This window comes from Aplidium turbinatum, chromosome 18 (assembly GCF_918807975.1).
Source record: "Aplidium turbinatum chromosome 18, kaAplTurb1.1, whole genome shotgun sequence".
Taxonomy (NCBI): Eukaryota; Metazoa; Chordata; class Ascidiacea; order Aplousobranchia; family Polyclinidae; genus Aplidium; species Aplidium turbinatum.
Window position 1 is genome coordinate 273,366 of NC_137489.1, and position 14,759 is coordinate 288,124.

General features: G+C 38.0%; 1 long non-coding RNA gene across 1 annotated transcript; it reads left to right on the forward strand.

Moving 5' to 3' along the window:
- The first annotated feature begins 12,294 nt into the window (after positions 1-12,294).
- Positions 12,295-13,093, forward strand: LOC145787334 (uncharacterized). The gene is made up of 3 exons (XR_014291387.1): positions 12,295-12,388; positions 12,613-12,693; positions 12,986-13,093. It is a non-coding gene; the product is annotated as an uncharacterized LOC145787334 (long non-coding RNA).
- The last annotated feature ends 1,666 nt before the right edge of the window (positions 13,094-14,759 follow it).

The window sequence follows — 14,759 nt, forward strand, 5'->3', positions numbered from 1 at the left end:
AAGTTAGAGATCCATTTGGCGTAGTAGGCGAACAATCCCATGATTCGCTGCAATTCTTTCTTTGTTGTTGGTGCCGGCAAATCTTGCAATGCTTTGATACGTTGAGGATCTGGCTTTATAATTCCAGCTCCAACTTGGTAACCCAACAAACAAACTTCCATGCGGTTGTACAAACTTTTTGCTTTATTAAATGCAAAGTGATCTTCTTCAGCAGCTCTGAGTAGTGCTGCGAGATTGATATTATGCTCTTGTTGTGTCATTCCTCTCACGGTGATATTATCCAAGTAGGCATTTACGCATTTTAATTTGTGTTTTACAATAAAGTTGTTAATTACTCGTTGAAAACAACTCAGGATATTCGACTTGTGCTGCAGGCATAACAGATGATACAAAAAGTTTAGGCAAATTACCATTAAATTGAAAAGTTACACTTTTATGGCGTTCGAGTAAGTCATCGCCTATGATTGCGTCAGAAACCAATTCCGGCATAATAAGAGATTCTGCCTGTTCGTAACAGTTATTGGAAAATTTCAGTTTAACGTTGCAAATACAAATACCATAAATTTCGGTTTTTAATGAAGTGTTAGTCATGTTTGCAACGAAACGAAGAGACGTATATTTAATGTGGTTTTTGTCCACAAAGGTCTTGCTTAAATAACTATTTGTGCTTCCAGTATCGATTAAAGCGTTAGCAAAGGTATCGTTAATTTTCACTTCACATACAACATGTTTAGAAAATGTAGAATGCAGTGTAGACATTGAAGCTAGACGAGGTGAGTTTATGCAATTGCTTGTTGAACAACACCCTTACGACTTAAGCAACACTTGGCATAATGGCCAGTTTGCCACAATCATCACATTTTTCTTCTTTTACAAGACATTGAGTTCTACGGTGCCAATTACGACTACCACAGAAAAAGCATGTAAATTTGTTCGACATGTTCTTTTTCTTTTGTCTTATTGCTGCGGTTGTGCGTACACGGCTTGAGGAAGCTTCGCTTTTACTTGTGTGGGAATTCTCGTGTCGAACTGTAGGTAGCTCAGTTGAACAAGTTTGCACTGCACATATGTTGTGGTGAGAATACGTTTCGGAAGTGCTTTCAGCCAATTCGAGAGCTCGAGCCTTGGCGTAAGCTTGATCGAAAGTCAGAGTTTGGTTTTTCTAGAAGACGCTCTCTTAGGAGTGTGGACGAAATTCCACTGATCAAGGAGTCTCTCTTCGTATGGTCTCTATGAGCTACTGCGTTGACGGGGTCGAAGTTGCAATTTTTACTTATCTACAATGGCTTAGAACCAATTTTACGTTTCAGTTATTTGTTATAAGACGAAATCAAGTCAGCTTTTCAAAAATGTCTTTGGAGCCATCCAGCCATGAACAAGAGCATCGTCATCGTTGACACAAACGTTACGTCACTGCTGTTGTGAATGCCCAAACAGCAATATATGTTATACTTTACATTGATTCAACGCTTACAGGCGTTAAATCAATGTAAAAATGATGGATTTTGCTTTCTGAGTGATTGTCTTTCAGGAATATTGAGTCTTGAAAAAAAAAACTTTATGTTGTTTTTCCAAAAAAGACAAATTAACCTGTAAATATTATCAGCCAAGTAATTTTTAAAGAAACCATTCACTCAGATAACGCGGTAACTGGTGTTGTAGAATGTACAGCATTTGTGTGATGTATTCAATTTTGTATAAATTTCGCGTTTGACTATGTTCGCTGAAAGATATTATTGGTCAACCGACAAAATAATCAGTTTGGTTTTAAGAAAGAAACATTCAATCTGTCGCACAAAGTTCACTCACGTGATTCACGTGATCGTCTGTTGATAAATACAGTAATATCTTTGAGCGAACATAATCACACGCGAAATTTCTCCAAAGCGAATACATCAAATTTGATGTTTTGCAAATACTGCAAATTGATAAAACAAAGATTTTTAAACTTCTATTTATAATGCTAAAAATAATTTAAGAAACGGCAAAAATGTGCCAAATAGCTGCGAGATAGCCGCCAACAAAAACTCCAATCTTTCAATAGTTTCGTCGAAAATCAGTTAATTTTGCTTCAACAACATTTGCTGTCGCCATTTTAAACTTTAAAAGAAGTTTTGTTGAAGTTTGCGATCTGGCGAGAATGTTTGACGTCAGCTCTTAAAAATTCCTAAACATTTTAACCCTTTGCTTTTCAACGTTTTTTTGGAAGTTAACTGCTCAAGGGGGGGCCTTTTTTGGATCAAATTCAATCAGCTGTTACGTGTTATCTGCTGATGCTATTTCAACAAAAGTTGCACTGGTGTGAAAAAAAATCATTTGTCTATAAGTTTGAAAAGTCATTATTTTAAAATTTTGTATGTTAAACTTGATATTTCAATTTTTGCAAAGGTACCCAAAAACGACAATTTTGATTTATCTTGCCGCTATTTAATTACCCTGCTAATCCGATTTCATGCAAAGTTCTGAAAAACAATGAGCTCGATCGAAGGCACGAAGTGTGTGTGCGGTGTGCCAAATCATTGCATTGATAAAGATTTACTTACGACTTGCGAGCAAATCTTATTGTAAGCTACTCATTGATTCTAAAATAGTTACAATCAGAGTAATATTGTTACACGAATTTGAAAAAAAACAAAACTGCGTTTGTTGTCTTACATTTTCGTCCTAAACTAATGCATTCCCAAACTCATGGCTAGCTTCTAGTTTTATGGAACCAAATTTCTCATAAGTAACACCTTAGCCTGCTTGAATAGCTGTTTACATCTTCGTTTGTGTATTTTAGGTCTACAATTGAGTTTGTAGTATGAATATTTTTAGTAGAGAGAAGACAATTGAACAAGTTGTTGAAATTATCTGAAATTTCTAAGTTCAAATTAGGTGCTTTTGAAATAGTGGATTTGTGTCAAGTCGCATCACAAATATCATGCAAGCTACATCACAAGTCATTTCGCTTACCGGTGTTTATAAACATGACTCATAAATTACATCCACCAACAATACAGCATTTACATCAACAAAGCTAAGTTCGAAGCTAAACTTTTTATTGAAGATTGTGTCAATCAATTTGAAATAACATTTTTAGTCCGCCAGCGTCGAAACAATGCAACAGCGAATTGAGGAACATGCGTAAACAAAGGAAATGTGAAATAACCCACAGTCAGCAAAGCTACATAAATTTAACGTTTACAAATGTTGAATCAATGTAAAAGGAATGGATTGCTGACTGGGTCGTCATTGTTTGAAGCACAAAAAATACGCGTAAATGCGACAACATCAGCAAGGCAGCGATTATGTTTCTGGCCAAAAAAAAAATTAACTTTTGAATTCAAAGATAAAAATGATTATAACGAAGCTTCAAAGTTTGTCGTAAAAAATATTGCAGAGATACAATAAACATAATCATTTTGTGCCAGATTGTGAGAAGACTTCCTAGATTCTTTCCAAACATTTGCAGGATTGCAAATTATTTTTTATAACTTTATATTGCCAAAAAATGGCTTCTTTGTTGAAACAACGTGGCTACAATTCTATAAAAAATTCTTAGGCCTACTACATTGAAGTAATGAAATTTTTTTTTGTGATTTTGCTGATGACGTTTTACAATATCCGAGAAGTAAAAAATAATAATGATGAATTATTTTACAAAACCGTGGTTTGCAAGCGCTTCACAAAAAATTGTTGGGGGAAAATTTACCATTAGACGTAAAACGTTTGTAAAAGAAAATTGTCGGTTTATGTATTTATAATGTTTATTGCCCTGTTCGAATTATAAACTGCCTGTATTGTCTACCTTTGTGGTTGCCGGCCAGCTTAGAGCAGCATGCAAACTACGCGTTTATGGTATTTGCATCGTGTTATGATTCTCGAAAATTTCCCACAAGGTCTTTATTTTTATCGTGACATTTTTGTGCCTTTTCTGTTCTAAACTTGAAGTCATTGTGCAGCACAATCCACATCGGTTTTTAGACTCAGTCTTCATTGAAAATCTTTTGTGTGGTGCATCATTTCAAGTAGTGTCTTCCCCTAAGCTGTTACACAAACCGCCCAGAACCAGGTTGATTATTATGTATCTTACAGCCGTTGAGAGCCCGTTATTGTATGTGTGGAATTATTACTGAAGATGTCTGACTACATTCATGCCAAAGTCGAGCAAATTCTGCTTTCGGGATCCTTGCCGTTATTTACGGTATTTTTTGTTGATAAGTTTAGGCAGCATTTTTCAAAGATAAATGAAGACATCGGTATTGTTCGTCACTTAGATTTAGTTTTCTCAGCATTGTTTATTCATTCTTTGATCCACTAATTTGTCCCACTTTTGGTATAATCGGATCGTTTGTAAATGGCGGGTCTTCACAATAGCCGGCCTTTTATACATTGGCGCAACGTATTCAGATGTTGAATCAATGATGAAAAAAGTTGATTTGTTGTTTGTCTGATGTGACGCCTAGCTTTATGCCTCTTCTACATTACAAAATATTTAGTAATGTAGATGAGGCATTATCATCTTCATTTTGCGCTCTTTGGAACAACACACAGTGCACTGTGAAACAAAAATGCAGGACATAACAACAAGTAGGCGACATAAAGCAGGGAAGGGACATATTGTAGCCATCGAGTTAGCTGCTACGTGTAAATGGAGCCTATCTAATAATTTTGAATGTATCTCACAATTACTGTTTGCAAAAACGCCATTTCTTCGGCCTCTCCCAAAAGCATTTGCAGTGATACATTTCCTCAATTGCAAGTTTTGTCAATGAGAGCATTTCCATAGAACGTTTATTTCGAAACCAGGTTTTCGTGCATTTACCCAAGAGAAGATTTCTTATTGTAACGTTTTTTATTCGTCAATGAATATTATCTGCTTGAAACAACTGTTTTGAATAGTTTGTGGCCTACATAGCCTACTATTTTGATCGTGGATTGCTATTCTTCTTTGTAGAGCTGATAACGCAAAAAACGTTTGCTATTATTGTTTCTAATTAACAGCTTTGTGATCACTGGCTTTTCTTTTGTGGCATAAGAAATAACGCCCTTTGTATTATTGAGGTCAAACCAAACAAAGGAAACCAAGAGGATGTTTCTCTCTGCTCGCGCATATCGATGCACGAAGCAATTATGAGCTTATGGCTTGTTATCGCAATGTAATCCATTTCACGCTTTGCTGGAAGTGAGCTAGAAATAGCAAAAATTCACCAAAATCTTGAATTTACAAGAAAACTACACAACTTTTAGCATCAAATTTAATGTCATCAGATCCGCCTGGCAATTTTAGGAAAAGTCAAGAAAAACCAAGTGCATGGCGTTACTGTGCTTCAAATAATCAAAGGAAATATGAGGGGGGGCCAAATCTGGCCTCCCTTTGAGGAGCAAAGTGTTAAGGTAGTGCAGCAATTCAAAGTGTTTGTTAAAAACCGTTTCGCTTCTTTAACATGAAACGATCTGCGAAAGGGAAATATTTTTAAACAAACAACTCGGGATGGAATTACCACAGCAACTCGGTGATACCACAATTAGGCTATCGCGTGCAAACAATGAAAATATTTTTGCTTAGCTTCAACGACTTGAACTCAACTTTACGCATCATTTAGTTGCACAGTAGAATACAAAAATGCCTTAAAAAATTCTTGAAACATTTTGAAAATTTGCTAAACACCAGACAAATATCCAACATGAAATCGCGCATTGATCCCGCGACTATTCTTCCAGATTACCCGTTTTCAAATTTTTAATTGTGTCGCAGTCTTTTGTGAAATAGTTAACTGAGGTAAAGAGTGTTTTTTAATGACTCCAATTGGTTTCCTCACAAATGTAGATACAAACGACCTGTGATAGTCTAATGCTACGGGTTCGCTGTGGGAGTAGCGGTTTATCACGAGCTTTCAAAACACAGTTTCCTAGCCATGTGCTATAACGCGTAACAATAACAACAATGTTATTGTTTATTTATTGTTGGTCTACAACTGCTAAGGTCTTTCAGGGACAGGGCTCACGTTAAATTTTATATCAGTTTTACGATGTCATCACATTATTACCCGACTCATTCTCACTGGTTTATGCAAAAAAACAAAACAATCGGTAACGTTTTTGACGTGACCCGACCTGGAATCGGATAGACGTATCAGCCCTAGAGCCGAAGGCAAAACCCCACGGCCACTGAGCCGGTGCAATGACGAGTGGTGTCGGAGTCATCAGTGCATAAGACGAAATCCAGTCAGTTTTTAGAAAATCTCTTTGGAGCCATCCAGCCATGAGACAAGAGCATCGTCATCGTTGACGCGAACGTTACGTCACTGCTGTTGTGAATGCCCAGACAGCAAAATCTGTTATTTTTTACATTGATTCAACGTCTGTAGGCGTTGAATCAATGTAAAAATGATGGATTTTGCTTTCTGAATGATTGTCTTTCAGGAATATTAAGCCTTGAAAAATAAACACTGATTTGGGAAATAAGATGCTTCTAATGATTAAGATCAAATGCAACTTTATTCTTTTCACTCATAACTCAACTATAAGCTACTGCAAAAAAGACAATGATGTTAATTTATTACAAAAACATGAAGTATGTTGGTGCAATACGGCCATAGGCGCCAACTTTTCAAAAAACCTTGGGGGGCGAGAAAGGTGATGACGTCATAACCATAACGCTATTTTACTCACACTGTCTTGTTTATATTGACACCTAGGTCGCAAACTGAATTTATTAGAACCGCTGCTTGGAACGATTAGTTTTACGCATGCAGTACGCCTAGTCGTAAAAAGTTTGATATTGTTAGCTCATAATTGGAACAGTTGGAAAATAAGCCGATTCATTTCCTTTTCGTGCGAATGAATAACAACGATCAATTCAAGACAGTGAAGTTATCGAAATAAAACGCAAAAAATCATGATCTCAAGCAGAGTGGAAACCCGCTATTAATTTTATTGACCTCGTTTTGCTAATTACTTACCTTCAAAGCGTTAACAACGGCGAAGTGTTTTCTCTTCTGTTTTTTTATCGAAAGTCTTTTATCGAATGCTCGAGTATAGGTCGAGATGTTTGCAAGTGATTTTCACCTCAAAGAGACAGGTTCAACCAGGGGGTTCAACTCATACACGGGACAAGCAAATATCACCGATTTTCACCTCAAAAGTACGGGTTCGACTTATACACGAGATCGACCTATAGGCTACTCGAGTATATATAGTAGTGCTGCTAGTGCAGGAGTGCAGTGGCGTAGCTAGGGAATAGACGCTAGGCTATAGGGAATAGTAGCTAGGCTATAGACGAGTGCAGTGGCGTAGCTAGGGAATGTGCCGCCAGGGGCGGATTCAGATTTTGCCGCCCCCTCAAGAAAAAGCATGTGAAAATGAAATGAGTTTTTTATCAGATTAGTAAATCGTAGTCTGAAAGTTCCGCCCCCCAGACGTGCCGCCCGGGGCGGTCCGCCCCCTCCCCCCCTAGCTACGCCACTGGACGAGTGTATATTGATGAGTGTATGAGATGTATATATTTTCACATAATATACATTAATACAGTGCTTATTGAAGCAAAACATGGATAACAGTTTTCAAAAATGCATTTTTTCTTTAAGATGTAGGCTATTCACATAATTGTTCGTTGTGTCGTAGTTTCAACTGGACAAAGTTTGCTAAAATCGATTTCATGTTCGAAGTCACAGAAATCTAACAGACGTTTGGATAACTTGAGAAATGAGAATAAACATTCAACCTCGCATTCGCTTTTTCGCTACCACGACCACGCGTTTTTACTTTGAAGTTGCTCCTCACGGGCGGGAAGATAAGCAGTGTGTGACTGTGAGCGTGCGTGCCGTGCGCATCTCAGTAGTAATTCATGTTCCAGAGAAAGCCATGCGATCAGCTGCTGTTTTGTGGCCAAAAGCAACGTAGCCTTTTTTTTCGCTTTCGGCATTCTTTAAGTCCGTTTAAATCAGTGGTTCCCAACCTTTTTGTTGTCACGGACCCCTTTAGACAAATAATTAATTCTGCGGACCCCTTTAGACAAATAATTAATTCTGCGGACCCCTATCTAAATTTTTCCTAAAACTCAATTAACTTACTATAGACTTTTGTAATAATTATGCTACTCAACTACAACTGTACTGTGTCATATTGCATTGCCGCTATGATTTCTGCGGCAAATATCAGCTTAAACAGATGCTCAAATAAGAAAATGAATGAATTGTTCAAGAAATGTCAGCAGTATTTGAATATTAAAGTGACCCAAAGTGCCATGCCGAAACTTTTTCAACGTAAGCAAATTTAATGGGAGGGCTGTTGTTGCCTTTCCTGAACTAAACGACTAAACTGTGCTTGAGTTTTTGACAAAGCAACACCCATGTCATCTTCAACGTCCAGGCGATTTCGATGTGTAGTTTTTATTGTAACAAGAACTGAGAATCCTGCCTCGCAAAGGTAAGTGGTTATGAATGGTAACAAAACAATAATCGCTTGCTTTGCCAAGAATGGGTAGGTTTGCAGTTGTGAGCACCAAAATTCTTCCAAAGGTTTTTGAATGAAATTCAATGCGTAATAACTCTTTTGATCTCAATTCAATTAGGTCATCTTTACTGAGATCGTCATCGCTAATGCTGTTCAAGTCAAAAAGTAAAGGATTTCGAATCCATGTTTCAACTTCGTGCGACAGGTTTTCTAAATTAAAATAAGGTTGAAATGAGATTTGCAGGGTTTCCAAGTGTGCGCAATTTTTTTCTCTCATAGAGATCAAAAGAGTACATTCTCTTTGAGTTTCATCCATCATAATAAGATCTTCTAACATTGTAAAGTTAGCGTAATTACCTGCTTCCAATCTACGTTTTCAAACCGGCAATTTGGCTAAAAACGCTTTCAGTTTTTCAGCTGTATCAATTATTGTCACACCTGGTCCTTGAATGCCACGATTAACATTGTTAATATGACCGAAAATATCGGCTAAGTAGGCCATGCCGTATAGAAAACTTTTACTCCCCAGCAAACATTGATTGCTGGGCCAGCATCGGCTATATGCTGGGTATGTTGGCACATGGTCGGCAATTTCGTCCAACATTTTGCCAACATTGCCAACAATACGCCAACAATTTCAATACATCTTATTAAGCGTTGAAAAAGGTCTCAAAGATTTTATTTCAGGTTTATTTGTTTTAAACTTGAAAAATACTAACACAAACCTCTTTTCATGTGGTATTGCTTCTAAACACAGTTGTGTGATTGGTTAACATCGGTCAGAAGCATTGCCAACGTTGTGCCAATTCATAACAATTTTGGTGTTTTCTTTCAAATTATGCAAATGTATGCCATCATTTTGCTACAATTTAAAGTTTTAATAATTGGCTATCAATGCTGTTATTATTTTCTGATACCGTACAAGTAGCCTATATTATGAATATTTAAGACCAGCGTTGGTCAGAAGAGTAGCCAATGCTTTGCCAACAAAGTACTTTCATTTCAGTTTGTTTATGCCAAACTGAGCAGAGGTCTAGAAAAAGGTAGGAGCAACAAAACGCGAACGCGATAACGTGCTTGATACCGAAACAGTTTAAAGTTTCCATTAGCCTACACGTTTCCACAAAATAAACAATTGCAACGTTGGCTATATGCTGGATGTGAGGGCACAAGGTCGGCAATTTCGTCCAACATTGCCAACAATTTCAATACTTCTTATTAAGCGTTCAAAAAGGTTTCAAAGATTTTATTTCAGGTTTAAGCTTATTTGTTTTAAACTTGAAAAATACTAACACAAACCTCTTTTCATGTGGTATTGCTTTAAAACACAGTTGTGTGATTGGTTAACATCGGTCAGAAGCATTGCCAACGTTGTGCCAATTCAAAACAATTTTGGTGTTTTCTTTCAAATTAAGCAAATGTAGCCTATGCCATCATTTTGCTACAATTTAAAATTTTAATAATATGCTATCAATGCTGTCATTATTTTCTGATACCGTACAAGTATATTATGAATATTTAAGACCAGCGTTGGCCAGAAGAGTAGCCAATGCTTTGCCAACAAAGTACTTTCATTTCAGTTTGTTTATGCCAAACTGAGCAGAGGTCTAGAAAAAGGTAGGAGCAACAAAATGCGAACGCGATAACGTGCTTGATACCGAAACAGTTTAAAGTTTCCATTAGCCTACACGTTTCCACAAAATAAACAATTGCAACGTTGGCTATTTGCTGGATGTGAGGGCACGAGGTCGGCAATTTCGTCCAACATTGCCAACAATACGCCAACAATTTCAATACTTCTTATTAAGCGTTCAAAAAGATCTCAAAGATTTTATTTCAGGTTTAAGCTTATTTATTTTAAACTTGAAAAATACTAACACAAACCTCTTTTCATGTGGTATTGCTTCAAAACACAGTTGTGTGATTGGCTAACATCGGTCAGAAGCATTGCCAACGTTGTGCCAATTCATAACAATTTTGGTGTTTTCTTTCAAATTATGCAAATGTAGGCTATGCCATCATTTTGCTACAATTTTAATAATAGGCTATCAATGCTGTTATTATTTTCTGATACCGTACAAGTATACTATGAATATTTAAGACCAGCGTTGGTCAGAAGTGTAGCCAATGCTTTTATTACTTATTTCCATTTTTAAAAATATCAATAGCCTACAAACCTTTTTTATGCGGTTTTGTTTAAAAATATGTTTCTGTGAGCAAGCATCGGTTAGAAATGTTGCCAACGTTGTGCCAGTTGAACAACTATTCTAAAGTTTTCTTTCAATTTATGCAAATGTACACCATCATTTGCTACAGACCAGGCCAGTGAGAAGATAATTTGGGCCCGGTACCAATGAGATCTTTGGGCCTCTAAACAGTTTTAAAAATAACGCACTACATCTAAATATACGCGGTAGTTTGTTTGTTTTTCCGGACACCTTGAAGAAGTTACGGGCTCCTAACATTATCCAGGGCCCGAGTTCAAAAGTACTCCCTGAACTCCCCTGACACCGCTACTGGTGGGCAATTCCCAGCTTCAGGAGCAGTCATGTTGCGTCGAAATCTCTCCTCAATTTCTTGAAGCGAGATTTCACAAAACGATCGCTACTTTTACTTTCAACGATCCGGCAAATCGTTTTTCTCCTCCCGCGGTGCATAGAAAAACACTGCAGGCACAATAATTGTTGTGAAAACTTCATTATGACGTCACTACTTAAACTTTGACTGGGCAATATGACGTGTTGAAGTGAAATAGGCAACAAAGCTTTAGAATGCGGCGATGTGTTATATCAACGTGAGGAGATGCAATTTAGCAGAAGAACTTGGTTTGTTTTGATGAAGGAAGACAAAGGCCATGACTTAATCCTTTGCTAAAGGGATTATGACGTCACTCGATTCACTTCGACTGTTCAAGCATGGCGGTTGTGCGCAATACACAATTACGTGTAGAGCCGGAGAGGCGAAAGCACAATGCTTATGTGAACAGCGCTAAGAGGAATTTTCGCTTCTTGCATCGAAAATATAAAAAATCGAATTCAATTGAGATATTAGTTTTAAAAATGATCAATTAGAAATGAGCCGAAAGAAGTTTTAGAAATGATCAAAATGAAACTATAGGAATGACTTACGACAATGTTTATGAAAACCTGGTAAGTGAATGTCTTTTATTCATTGAACCTGAAATAATTGTGTAAAGTCGTTTTTGTCACTAGGCTACGTTTACACAATTTAAAGAAAGTTATAAAACTCAATTTAGAGAAAGTTATAAAACTCAATGACCAATGGAAAACTTTCATATGAAATATTCTCGTGACAAATTTAGTGCCAGTGCTCCTAGATGAGTGCTAAGAAGATATCAGCAAAGTAGCAGAGCTTGTGATGTCCCACAACATGTGTAGGGTTTTGCTCAATCTTTGATTTTGCTGCTCCGGCAGTGTTTGCCTGACTGCTTGAATGTGTTTGTATTTTTATGTCGTGTGGATAGGTCTGTGATGGTTGTAGAGTATTTGCAAATGTAGCTTTCATTGCCGTCAACTGAATAATAATAATAATAACATGTTTTATTTTGCGCCCATTGCGACAACATAGCCTACAGTAGCCTACACTGCGACCTACATACGCAACACACGACTGGAATCCCAAATAAAACTTTAAACGTTGGCTGTCATTTGTAACAGTCGAAAATTTCTTTAACAAGTGCTGAAGCTTTTTAATATGATGGATGAAACCCCTGTCATTACATTCGATTTACATTTTGCAGGTGGCAAATTTAAGTTAAGTTGTTGGCAAAAATGCAAGCGATTGTATCAGTGGACTTATTCCAACTATTATTATCGAACACAACACAGTTCAAGTCATGTCGAAAACAAAGAAAGAAAAAAACAAAACATTGTGAAGTCTAAGCACTCGTTTGATTGTTTAAAGAAGAATCTGAAAAAGGTTGTTCTTGGTGAGTACGGATAAATGTTTCTACTACGACTAAATGATTATGTCATAACTATGCCATTTTGCTCTTTTGATTAATGTATGATGTAATTGTGAAGAGTATTGAGTAATGTATGAAAATGTTTTAGTGGTGTACTCGCATTGATGTGAACAACGAACATGGTGGTTAGTAGGCTATGTCGGCATTATATGCTGATTTAACACTTCTTTTTTTACTTTCATGATTAGACATGGTGATGGCGCACGACAAAGCTGCTGCCGTGCAGCAAATTGATGAAGGTGGCCGAAAACGGCAAAAACTAACTTTTGGTGAGCTTGTTGTATGTTTGAAAGACAACTGCAAATGTGTTGCTTTAGTTGTTGAATAACTATCTGTACACGCAATTAGAATGTATTGGAACTTGATTATCGCTCTGCGTGGCGCAGAATCGAATGATAAGTTTTTTGTCACGCACGTTGGAGAGAGGGATATTACCATGGATATTACATTGATATTGCAGATTGTCAATTAACTTCGTATTATCCTGGACAACAACTGATCAAAATCCTACACTGTTGCCAAACAGCCCTCTTGAATTAAATATTTTTGTTTCATTCGCAGGAATTCAGAATGATAAAGATACGCAAGAAAAAGCTGCTGATGTGCAATGAATATCCATCTGTCAATACGATTTGATGTAGCTTGTTTCTAATAAATGTGAAAATATAAGAAGCTCGGCTGTTACTTTGCTTTGTCACAAAGGGAGTAGTGTTGCTTATAAATCCGTGTTGCTGCTGTTCTTTTGCCCAAGGATTAGCTAGGTTCAACAATAAACTTTTGGTGATGAGCGAGGTTTAGGTACAGAGACGTTTGGCAAATGTAAATGCCAATGCTGTTCAGATGTTTTATGCACCAGCTTGCTTCGCATGGCCAACCTTGGTCAAAGCGCGGGCATCACAATAGTCAATAGGTCAGATGAAGCAGCGTCATGGTGCATAAAAGTCAACCAGAATTTAGGCGCCAGATGAAGCAAAATGGTGCACAAGCCATCTTGCCAACGCTGGCCAGATACAGATGCCAACGTTGGCAAGATGAAGCAAAATGGTGCATAAAACATTTTGCCAATGTTGGCAAGATACAGAAGCCAACGTTGGCTAGATGCAGAAGTCGACGTTGGCTAGATGCAGACGCCAACGGTGGCAAGATGCAGACGCCAACGCTGGCCAGATGCATCCAAATGGTGCATAAAACATTTTGCCAATGTTGGCAAGATGCAGAAGCCAATGTTGGCTAGATGCAGAAGCCAAGGTTGGCAAGATGCAGAAGCCAGCGTTGGCAAGATGCAGACGCCAACGCTGGCCAGATGCATCCAAATGGTGCATAAAACATTTTGCCAATGTTGGCAAGATGCAGAAGCCAACGTTGGCCAGATGCAGCAGCCAGCGTTGGCAAGATGCATAATCCAACGTTGGCAAGATGCAGAAGCCAACGGTGGCAAGATGCAGACGCCAACGCTGGCCAGATGCATCCAAATGGTGCATAAAACATCTTGCCAACGTTGGCGTCTGCATCTTGCCAATGTTGCGGCCAACTTCTTGCCAATGTTGCCCCAACAATCAATGTTTACTGGGTCTAAAAACGTTTTTGCCAAAGTAAAAATATGCTAATTTCGAAGACTGGTTTCCTCACATATAAGTAATGAGAAAAAGTTCGGTACTACGACAGTTTATCGAACGACAGTTTATCGAACGACAGTTTATCGAAACGACAGTTTATCGAACGACAATTAATCGAACGACAGTTTATCGAAACGACAGTTTATCGAAACGACAGTTTATCGAACGACAGTTTATCGAACGACAATTTATCGAACGACAGTAAATCGAAAACCTAACCCCTAACCTAAGACCCTAACCCTAACCCCTAACCACTAACCCTAACCACTAACCACAACCCCTAACCCTAACCCTAACCCAAACCCTAACCCTAACCCAAACCCAAACCGTAACCCCTAACCTCTAACCCCTAACCATAATCCTAACCCTAACCCTAACCCTAACTCCAACCCTAACCCCTAACCCAAACCCCTAGCCCTTAACCCCTAACCCCTAGGCCCTAGCCCCTAGCCTCTAACCCCTAACAATTAACCCCTAGCCCCTAACCCTTAACCCCTAACCCTAACCCCTAGCCCCTAGCTCCGAACCCCTAATCATTAACCCCTAACCCCTGAGTATTCCATTGCATATGTGCTTTGTCGTTCGATAAACTGTCGTTTCGATAAACAGTCGTTCGATGAACTGTCGTTCGATAAACTGTCGTTTCGATAAACTGTCGTTCGATAAACTGTCGTTCGATGAACTGTTTTTCGATAAACTGTCGTTCGATGAACTGTCGT